Source organism: Oncorhynchus nerka, linkage group LG9a (assembly GCF_034236695.1).
Source record: "Oncorhynchus nerka isolate Pitt River linkage group LG9a, Oner_Uvic_2.0, whole genome shotgun sequence".
NCBI classification, from domain to species: domain Eukaryota; kingdom Metazoa; phylum Chordata; class Actinopteri; order Salmoniformes; family Salmonidae; genus Oncorhynchus; species Oncorhynchus nerka.
Genome location: NC_088404.1, coordinates 46,839,663 through 46,850,190, shown reverse-complemented (window position 1 = coordinate 46,850,190; position 10,528 = coordinate 46,839,663). Strand labels below are relative to the sequence as shown.

The 10,528-nt window shown below is 46.5% G+C and overlaps 1 protein-coding gene across 1 annotated transcript in view; it reads right to left on the bottom strand.

Annotated features, from left to right (window-relative positions):
• LOC115134649 (SRSF protein kinase 2-like) overlaps positions 1–10,528 on the bottom strand; it is an 80,887-nt gene that overhangs the window by 21,278 nt on the left and 49,081 nt on the right.

The following is a 10,528-nucleotide window of genomic DNA, read 5'->3' as shown; positions in this document are numbered from 1 at the left end:
CCTTCCCCTATCCCTTCCCTAGCCTCTATCCCTTCCCTTCCCCTAGCCCCTTCCCTTCCCCTAGCCCCTATCCCTTCCCCTAGCCCCTATCCCTTCCCTAGCCTCTATCCCTTCCCTAGCCCCTATCCCTTCCCCTATCCCTTCCCTAGCCCCTATCCCTTCCCTAGCCTCTATCCCTTCCCTAGCCTCTATCCCTTCCTCTATCCCTTCCCTAGCCCTTCTCCTAGCCTCTATCCCTTCCCCTAGTCTCTATCCCTTCCTCTATCCCTTCCCCTAGCATCTATCCCTTCCCCTAGCCCTTCTCCTAGCCTCTATCCCTTCCCCTAGCCTCTATCCCTCCCCTAGCCTCTATCCCTTCCTCTATCCCCTATCCCTTCCCCTTCCCCTAGCCTCTATCCCTTCCCCTAGCCCCTTTCCCTTCCCCTATCCCTTCCCCTTCCCCTAGCCTCTATCCCTTCCCCTAGCCCCTTTCCCTTCCCCTAGCCCATATCCCTTCCCCTAGCCCCTTTCCCTATCCCTTCCCCTAGCCCCTTTCCCTATCCCTTCCCCTAGCCCCTTAGTGTTCTCAGATCTGTAAGGACTGGAACTTGAACTAATGCCCTTATGCCCTTCTAGGGGCTAGAACAGGGCTCCGGGCAGCCGAGCGGAAATGGAGGAAAACTCGCCTCCCTGCGGACCTGGCATCCTTTCACTCCCTCCTCTCTACATTTTCCTCTTCTGTCTCTGCTGCTAAAGCCACTTTCTACCACTCTAAATTCCAAGCATCTGCCTCTAACCCTAGGAAGCTCTTTGCCACCTTCTCCTCCCTCCTGAATCCTCCTCCCCTCCCCCCTCCTCCTCTCTCTGCAGATGACTTCGTCAACCATTTTGAAAAGAAGGTCGACGACATCCGATCCTCGTTTGCTAAGTCAAACGACACCGCTGGTTCTGCTCACACTGCCCTACCCTGTGCTCTGACCTCTTTCTCCCCTCTCTCCAGATGAAATCTCGCGTCTTGTGACGGCCGGCCGCCCAACAACCTGCCCGCTTGACCCTATCCCCTCCTCTCTTCTCCAGACCATTTCCGGAGACCTTCTCCCTTACCTCACCTCGCCATCAACTCATCCCTGACCGCTGGCTACGTCCCTTCCGTCTTCAAGAGAGCGAGAGTTGCACCCCTTCTGAAAAACCTACACTCGATCCCTCCGATGTCAACAACTACAGACCAGTATCCCTTCTTTCTTTCTCTCCAAAACTCTTGAACGTGCCGTCCTTGGCCAGCTCTCCCGCTATCTCTCTCAGAATGACCTTCTTGATCCAAATCAATCAGGTTTCAAGACTAGTCATTCAACTGAGACTGCTCTTCTCTGTATCACGGAGGCGCTCCGCACTGCTAAAGCTAACTCTCTCTCCTCTGCTCTCATCCTTCTAGACCTATCGGCTGCCTTCGATACTGTGAACAATCAGATCCTCCTCTCCACCCTCTCCGAGTTGGGCATCTCCGGCGCGGCCCACGCTTGGATTGCGCCCTACCTGACAGGTCGCTCCTACCAGGTGGCGTGGCGAGAATCTGTCTCCTCACCACGCGCTCTCACCACTGGCGTCCCCAGGGCTCTGTTCTAGGCCCTCTCCTATTCTCGCTATACACCAAGTCACTTGGCTCTGTCATAACCTCACATGGTCTCTCCTATCATTGCTATGCAGACGACACACAATTAATCTTCTCCTTTCCCCTTCTGATGACCAGGTGGCGAATCGCATCTCTGCATGTCTGGCAGACATATCAGTGTGGATGACGGATCACCACCTCAAGCTGAACCTCGGCAAGACGGAGCTGCTCTTCCTCCCGGGAAGGACTGCCCGTTCCATGATCTCGCCATCACGGTTGACAACTCCATTGTGTCCTCCTCCCAGAGCGCTAAGAACCTTGGCGTGATCCTGGACAACACCCTGTCGTTCTCAACTAACATCAAGGCGGTGGCCCGTTCCTGTAGGTTCATGCTCTACAACATCCGCAGAGTACGACCCTGCCTCACACAGGAAGCGGCGCAGGTCCTAATCCAGGCACTTGTCATCTCCCGTCTGGATTACTGCAACTCGCTGTTGGTTGGGCTCCCTGCCTGTGCCATTAAACCCCTACAACTCATCCAGAACGCCGCAGCCCGTCTGATGTTCAACCTTCCCAAGTTCTCTCACGTCACCCCGCTCCTCCGCTCTCTCGACTGGCTTCCAGTTGAAGCTCGCATCCGCTACAAGACCATGGTGCTTGTCTACGGAGCTGTGAGGGGAACGGCACCTCAGTACCTCCAGGCTCTGATCAGGCCCTACACCCAAACAAGGGCACTGCGTTCATCCACCTCTGGCCTGCTCGCCTCCCTACCACTGAGGAAGTACAGTTCCCGCGCAGCCCAGTCAAAACTGTTCGCTGCTCTGGCCCCCCAATGGTGGAACAAACTCCCTCACGACGCCAGGACAGCAGAGTCAATCACCACCTTCCGGAGACACCTGAAACCCCACCTCTTTCAGGAATACCTAGGATAGGATAAAGTAATCCTTCTCACCCCCCCTTAAAAGATGTAGATGCACTATTGTAAAGTGGCTGTTCCACTGGATGTCTTAAGGTGAACACACCAATTTGTAAGTCGCTCTGGATAAGAGCGTCTGCTAAATGACTTAAATGTAAAATGTAAATGTAAAAAAAGTATGCTGTATTTTTAAGGGCTTAGCATCTCATCAATAAGACAGTGTGTGGCTTCTCTTACCAGCCTGAGTGGATGTGCTGCTTTCTATTCAATACACTATTCAGTATTAGCTCCTGTATGTTAGGCGTCTGGCAATCAGTTCCAAAGCATCAATGATGACACCACCAGAAACATCAGAGTACATGATGAGGTGACTTGACATTAACATAAAAAGCATTGTTCAATATCAGACTCAGATGAGTCAGAAGCACAAGACGTTGTTTTACTATCTTTGAACGTTGCTATTTCGGCGGCGTCCTCCATAATAGCTGTATGGGTGTGAGTTATTAATGCTAAATAAATAGTGTGAACTGTGTCAGTGCCTGGCTAATAGATTCAGCAAAAAATATCAGAAATACAATCAAACGCTTGAGTAAGAAGCAAACACAAACAAACACACACGCACACACACACACACACACACACACACACACACACACACACACTGTGATAAATCCCGTTCACAGGCACACCGTGGAGCCTCGCGGTCGGTGCGTTGCCATAGAAACTGTGGAGCAGGGAGAATCCACGCCTTGAAGAGTTAACGTGGCAGCTAGGACAAAGCAAGGCTCCTCTAACGTCTAAAGAAGCACAGCCGTCTGGGAAGGATAACACAAACACTTAGCATTGAGATTCCTCTATACTTGCGCACACACATGCACGCACAGAGACAGAGAGAGACACACACACAGGCTATGTACGCACGCACACACACACACACTCCGTGCTTAGATCTGTGTGCCCTTGCAGCATGATGCTCCTTAACCAAACCAGTCACGTACTGTATCATAGATCACTTCCAAAGGCTTAGCGCTTTTATGCTTGAGCCTGCCATACACACACACTTAGCCACAATAACTCTGAGCCCACTACAGCAGCAATCAGCCCACTCCAGTGTCTGTGGACGTGCATGTGTGTACTAGCGCATGAAATGTGTGTGTTTAGTCATATTGAAAATATACATACCAGAGGCTGCAGGGAACACTTCATATCCTAGCTCACGTGCGTGTGGGTGTGTGTTTATCACACCCTGCACCACTGTCACCATGCACTCATACACATAACAGCAACAACGGAACCAGAGTGTTTCTGAATGCATGGAAATCCCCGGAGATTACCAATAACAACTAAACCTTAGGGCTGTGTCCCAATAGCACCTTTGGCCAGACCCCATCTACAGTAGTGCACTATGTAGGGAATAGCGTGCCTTTTAGGCCGCAAGGTCAGCAGCTAACAAAGCTAATCACTGGCTGCCATTGTCCTCATCGCAGACATACCAGACCAGTTTGCAGCCAGCTGACACAGCAGCAGGAGAATATGACTAGCTACTTTCTCCTCAGGATGAATGCATTAACGGTTCTGTTCTGCGGCTGTTGGTTTTCTAGATGCTTGACTGTCACATTGGTATAAGCAGTGTAATTACAGCACAAGAACCCACAGGGTGAGAGAGCGGTATTGTGGTTGCATGTTACAATGGGAGTGTGTATAGTGTGTACATACAGCGCGTTCAAGAGTATTCAGACCCCTTCCCTTTTTCCAACATTTTGTTATGTTACAGCCTTATTCTAAAATATATATATATATATTTTTTAAATCCTCCTCATACATCTACACACAATACCCCATAATGAAAAAGCAAAAACAGGATTTGTCAATTTTGCAAATGTATTAAAAATAAAAACCTAATATATTTACATAAGTATTCAGACATTTTGCTATAAGATTTGAAATTGAGCTCAGGTTCATCCTGTTTCCATTGATCATCCTTGAGATGTTTCTACAACTTGATTGAAGTCCACTCGTGGTAAATTCAATTGATTGGACATGATTTGGAAAGGCACACGCCTGTCTATATAAGGTCCCACAGTTGACAGTGCATGTCAGAGCAAAAACCAAGCCATGAGGTCGAAGGAATTGTCCATAGAGCTCCGAGACAGGATTGTGTCGAGGCACCGATCTGGGTAAGGGTACCAAAACATGTCTACAGCACTGAAGGTCCCCAAGAACACAGTGGCCAATATTGGAACTACCAAGACTCTTCATAGAGCTGGCCACATGGCCAAACTGAGCAATCCGGGGAGAAAGGCCTCAATCGGGGAGATGACAAAGAACCCGATGGTCACTCTGAAAGAGATCCAGAGTTCAACAGTGGAGATGGGAGAACCTTCCCGATAGACAACCATCTCTGCAGCACTCCACCAATCGGGCCTTTATGATAGACGGAAGCCACTCCTCATTTAAAGGCACATGACAGCCCACTTGGAGTTTGCCAAAAGGCACCTAAAGGACTCTCAGACCATGAGAAACAAGATTCTCTGGTCTGATGAAACCAAGATTGAACTCTTTGGCCTGAATGCAAAGCGTCACAACTGGAAGAAACCTGGCACCATCCCTATGATGAAGCATGGTGGTGGTAGCATCATGCTGTGGGGTAGTTTTCAGCGACAGGGAGTAGGAGACTAGTCTGGATCGAGGGAAAGATGAATGGAGCAAAGTACAGAGAGATCCTTGATGAAAACCTGCTCCAGAGCGCTCAAGACCTCAGACTGGGGTGAAGGGTCACCTTTCAACAGGACAACGACCCTAACCACACAACCAAGACAACGCAGCAGTTGCTTTGGGACAAGTCTCTGAATGTCCTTGAGTGGCCCAGCCAGAGCCCGGACTTGAACCCGATCAAACATCAGAGACCTGAAAGTAGTTGTGCAGCAACGCTTCCCATCCAACCTGACAGAGTTTGAGAGGATCTGCAGAGAAGAATGGGAGAAACTCCCCAAATACAGGTGTGCCAAGCTTGTAGCGTCATACCCAAGAAGACTAGCGGCTGTAATCACTGCCAAAGGTGCTTCAACAAAGTACTGAGTAAAGGGTCTGAATACTTATGTAAATGTAATATCATTTTTTTCCTTCTTTACATTTGCAAAACATTTTTAAACCTGTTTTTGCTTTGTCATGATGAGGTATTGTGTGTGGATTGATGAGGGGAAAAAAACGACTTAATACATTTTATAATAAGGCTGTAATGTAACAAAATTTGGAAAAGTCAAGGGGTCCAAATACTTTCTGAATGCACTCTACATGGTAACAGAGATGTGTGTGTAAGCACTGTCCCACCTCAGGGTAGCGTGGGTGCAAGAGTCCTGCCCTGTGCTCTGTGGAATGTCCTGTGTGTGTGTGTGTGTGTGTGTGTGTGTGTGTGTGTGTGTGTGTGTTGAGCGGATCCAGACAGGACTCTCTCTCAGACATGGTAAATTAGAGTGGGATACATTTTCCACCCTGAAACACCTTTTTGTGTGTGTGTGGACATGCCCAGAACTCAACTCACTCACAAACAACTAATCTTTTGGCTCCTTTCGTTAATTTGCAATGCCCAGAGCATGCACGATCCTCTACCGGCGAACAATGAACTAAAAACTAGAAACGATCATGATTCTACATGCCTCTCGTTCACCATAAGGGGCTTATTGTCATTGCCATTTGTTAATGAGACTTAAAAAAAGTGTACTTCAAACAATGCACATTTGTGATGGGATACAAATTAGATGATTTATTGCTAGCTTTCGGACGAGGTGTAGCCTAATTGCGGCCGCAACCAAACTAGAATGTGAGCGACTCTGGGCGGAATGCTCTCTGCTTGACTGCCGCGAGGGAGATGAGCACAATATCGAAGTGCAGCTGCCCCCCAAACGATTAGTTCTCAAGTATTCAGCAGAGGCATGCGTTTGTTTTGGTTCTACAAAAGGTGTCCACCGATAATGTTGAATAATTCATTCATTCATTCTTGCATCATTCAATCAATTATCAGTTCTAAACATGTATTTGTCTTCTCTGTGCTCACAATCTATTTTTCTGTCCACACATGATAGACAGTTTGTGATCAGAGCACGTCTCCGGAGCCACTGAGCCGGATGAGCGTGTGTAAATCCTGCTGTAGAATTCATTGCGGCCAGTCAGCAGGTCAAACAAACGACTAAAATGAACGGGTCCCTCAGAAAAACGAATCACGACTCTCGAGTCAGTAAAAAGAGTTGTTCAAAAAGAATGAATCGTTTGCGAACCGCACAAAGGCCAGAGTAGTGTGCGGAAGATAAACACACAGTACTGAAGAGCCTGTTCTCTCGAACTCTCCACGAAAGCACGCACGCACACACACACACACACACACACATTGTCCCACCCTGCCAAGGCATTTAGAGTCCCTACAGTGCATTTCCAAAGCCCATCCCTATCAAAGCATGTCATGATTATGGGGAGGTAACCGTCTCACAAATTCACGTGTAAAAACATGTTTTGATCTTCAGAGAGAATATAGTATGTTCACTTATACACTTATATGACATTCCCAATCTGGCCCTCATACCATCATGGCCACCTAATCATCCCCAGCTTCCAATTGGCTCATTCATTCCCCCTCCTCTCCCCTGTAGCTTTTCCCCGGGTCGCTGCTGCAAAGGAGAATGTGTTCTCAGTCAACTTAGCTTTTAAAATGAGGGCTAAATAAAAATAAAATAATAATAAATAAATGTGAAAGGAATAGTAGCTGAGAGACATGGAGGTTGGAGAGTAGAAAAGACAAAAGAGAGAGAACACAGTATCCAGGAAAGATACATGAAATAAAGGTAGACGAACGGCACACTGAATGTACCGGTAGTTTAGGTAAATCACTTGTCAGTGTTTCAGAGCAGAGCACAGTGATACTCCTCCTATCCCCAAGGCCTCTGTTCTAATTCAGGAAAATGATTAAACGTTGTTAATCATTCATTTCCCTGCTAAATGGGGGAGAAAGACATGAGAATAGCTAAGAAGCTGTCGTCTTTGTCTGTCAGCTTCAAATCCCTAATGCTGTGTCTGAAAACCTATGCAGTTCTATGGGGATATGGTTATACTGTATACACCATGAGTTCCTTCCAAATACACTGAGTATAACAAACATTAGGAAAACCTTCCTAACATCTTCACATATTGATTACTTAACACTACCGGTCCCTACAGGCAACATATTGATTACCTCGCACCAAAGTGACGTGCTGAATACTGAGCATTGACTGTCACCAAGGAAACACATTTAATAGCGATGGAACTCCACTGTCACCTAGGTAACCTATTGATTAGGCCTGCTATCACCATGTCTGACTCTGAACATCCTGGTACCTCTAGGCAGAGGTCACCTAGGGGTTAAACCACTTCACCTGGGAAACAGAGACCTATTGGTTACTGAACACACTGTTGTCATCTGGTAGGTAATACCATAGAAATAAGGAATATTGATTCTATCGGTAACACAGACCCTATAATTCCGTCAATTATCAAATCAAATGTAAATGTAATAGGATCTCTATGGGTTACACTTTGATGCCTGCCAGTCAACTTAGTGATGGATCCGTTATGGAATGTTGCTGTCACCTCAGTGATAAATTGAGAAAAACTGAGTACTATTAAGTAAGACAGACATAGGCTACTGTAGCTGAATGAAGACTTTTTTTTACAAATACAGCTGCCTGTCATTGCGGTGAGTCATTGATAAATGAGGTGCATTATCACCTAGGCAACAGCCATTACTTAGCAACTCGACTGTCCCACTCAGCGAGGCTTCAATGACTAAACAGTGAGCACCAGCCTTTCTCAGTCAGAACCAAAACACCATCTCATCCCCCTGGTAATAAATAGGCTACCACTCTCTCTTTCCCTGATCCATCATCACCCCCCTCTCTCTCTCCCTCTCCATCCATATCAGTCTCTTCCAGCAGCAGGTCAGGCAAGCTGACTCATTTGCTCCTCTCCTCCGGTATGTCTGTTGCTCTGCACATGACAGGGAAGTGAGATCTCACTGCTATTTCAGTCTACAGCCTGCCTGCCTGACGTCACGCAGCACTGCCCCCACACTATCCATACCCGCCATGATGAATCTGTGCATTACCACTCACCTACCACACAATTATGGATCTGAGTCTACAGGTATCTGTACAAAACATGACCATATATTGGCAAGTACAGCTCTGTAGTGCAACACATTACTGTCCACACACCTAGCTCACCATTTTGGATCTCTATGTGTACAATACATTAAGAAAAATTCAGCCCGGCATTGGCGCTGTAACATATACTGTGCAAAATCATTATACTACAGTTCCACTAACCAACTAAACACACCAACGTCGCTATTACAGTAACCTCTGTTTAATTCAACACTGAACCATGCATGAGAGCACCAGCTGTTAAGATTGCAGACGACACAACGGTGGTAGGCCTGATCACCGACAATAATGAGACAGCTATAGGGAGTAGGTCAGAGACCGGCCAGTGTGGTGCCAGGACAACAACCTCTACCTCAACGTCAGCAAGACAAAGGAGCTGATCGTAGACTACAGGAAACGGAGGGCCGAGTACACCCCCGTCCACATTCACCAGTGTCCACATCACTAAGGATCTATAATGGTCCAAACACAACACCACAGTCGTGAAGAGGGCACGACAACACCTCTTCCCGCTCAGGAGGCTGAAAAGATTTGTCATGGGCCCTCAGATCCTCAAAAAGTTATTCAGCTGCACCATTGGGAGCATCTTGACTGGCTGCATCACCGCTTGGTATGGCAACTGCTTGGCATCGGACCGCAAGGCACTACAGAGGGTATCATCAAATCAAGCTTTATTTATATAGAACATTTCAGACACTGATGAATGAAATAAACAAATAAAAAACAATGAAAATAAAAACAAATATTTACTACACAACAAACATGAGGATAAAAAAAACAAAAAACAACAAGAAAAACTGAAAGAAAAAAAACAACATAAAAATAGTTTTAAGATCTCTTTTAAATATGTCCACAGTTTTGGCCGGCTATTCCAAAAGCTAGGGGCATAGTAACTAAAGGCTGCCTCTCCATGCCTCTTGGTCCTAGGCTTTGGGATAGTATGAGGGTATGTTTACGAGGGTATGTTTACGAGGGTATGTTTAGCAGCATGAGGGGAGGTTGCGAAATAGGAAGCCGATTCTAGATTTAATTTTGGATTGGCGATGCTTAATGTGAGTCTGGAAGGAGAGTTTACAGTCTAACCAGAGACCTAGGTTTTTGTAGTTGTCCACAAATTCTAAGTCAGAACCGTCCAGAGTAGTGATTATTAATACTTCCATGAGATATAGTCCCGACACAAATCTAGGGTTGCTACCCAGGCCGGCTGGTCGTTCGTTCTATTGGTTCGGTTGCCAGAGTCGCGACCCAGTTGTTCAGTCTTTTTGTTTTGTATCCCAGTCGTTCGTTCTAAATGTTCCATTGGCTGGCAACTTTCTTATCCCTTGCTTGCTAGCTTGCCAACTACGGCTAACTCACAGTCACATCAAACAGTGCAGACAGAATAACAGCAAAGTAGCTGCATTTGCATTTGTTTAAGCTGTTTTCTAGTGACATTTATTGGGATACACCCATAACAATGAGCTAATGATGCGAAATTTCTCCTGGCATAGAAAATGTGCTCTCTCGTCAGGAAACTTGTTCAGAGGAGCTAGCCAGCAACACAGCTAACACAATCACTTCAAACTGAAGCTGGAAAGACTGCAAACTAGCTGCAATTTATTTCGTTTTATGTTTTCTTTTAGTACTTCTTTGTATATATCCATAAAAATTATGCTGATTCATGATTTTGACTGGCTGTGAAAAGCTGCCTGCCTGCCTGTCTCGTCCCGACACGTTCATTACTATGGGACATCTGGAGATAGAATTTGAATATTGAAACAATGTTGGAAGATGTCGGAGAGACAGACAGCAAGGTTTATACAAATCTCCGCTGTTGAAAACTAAATGTTAGCC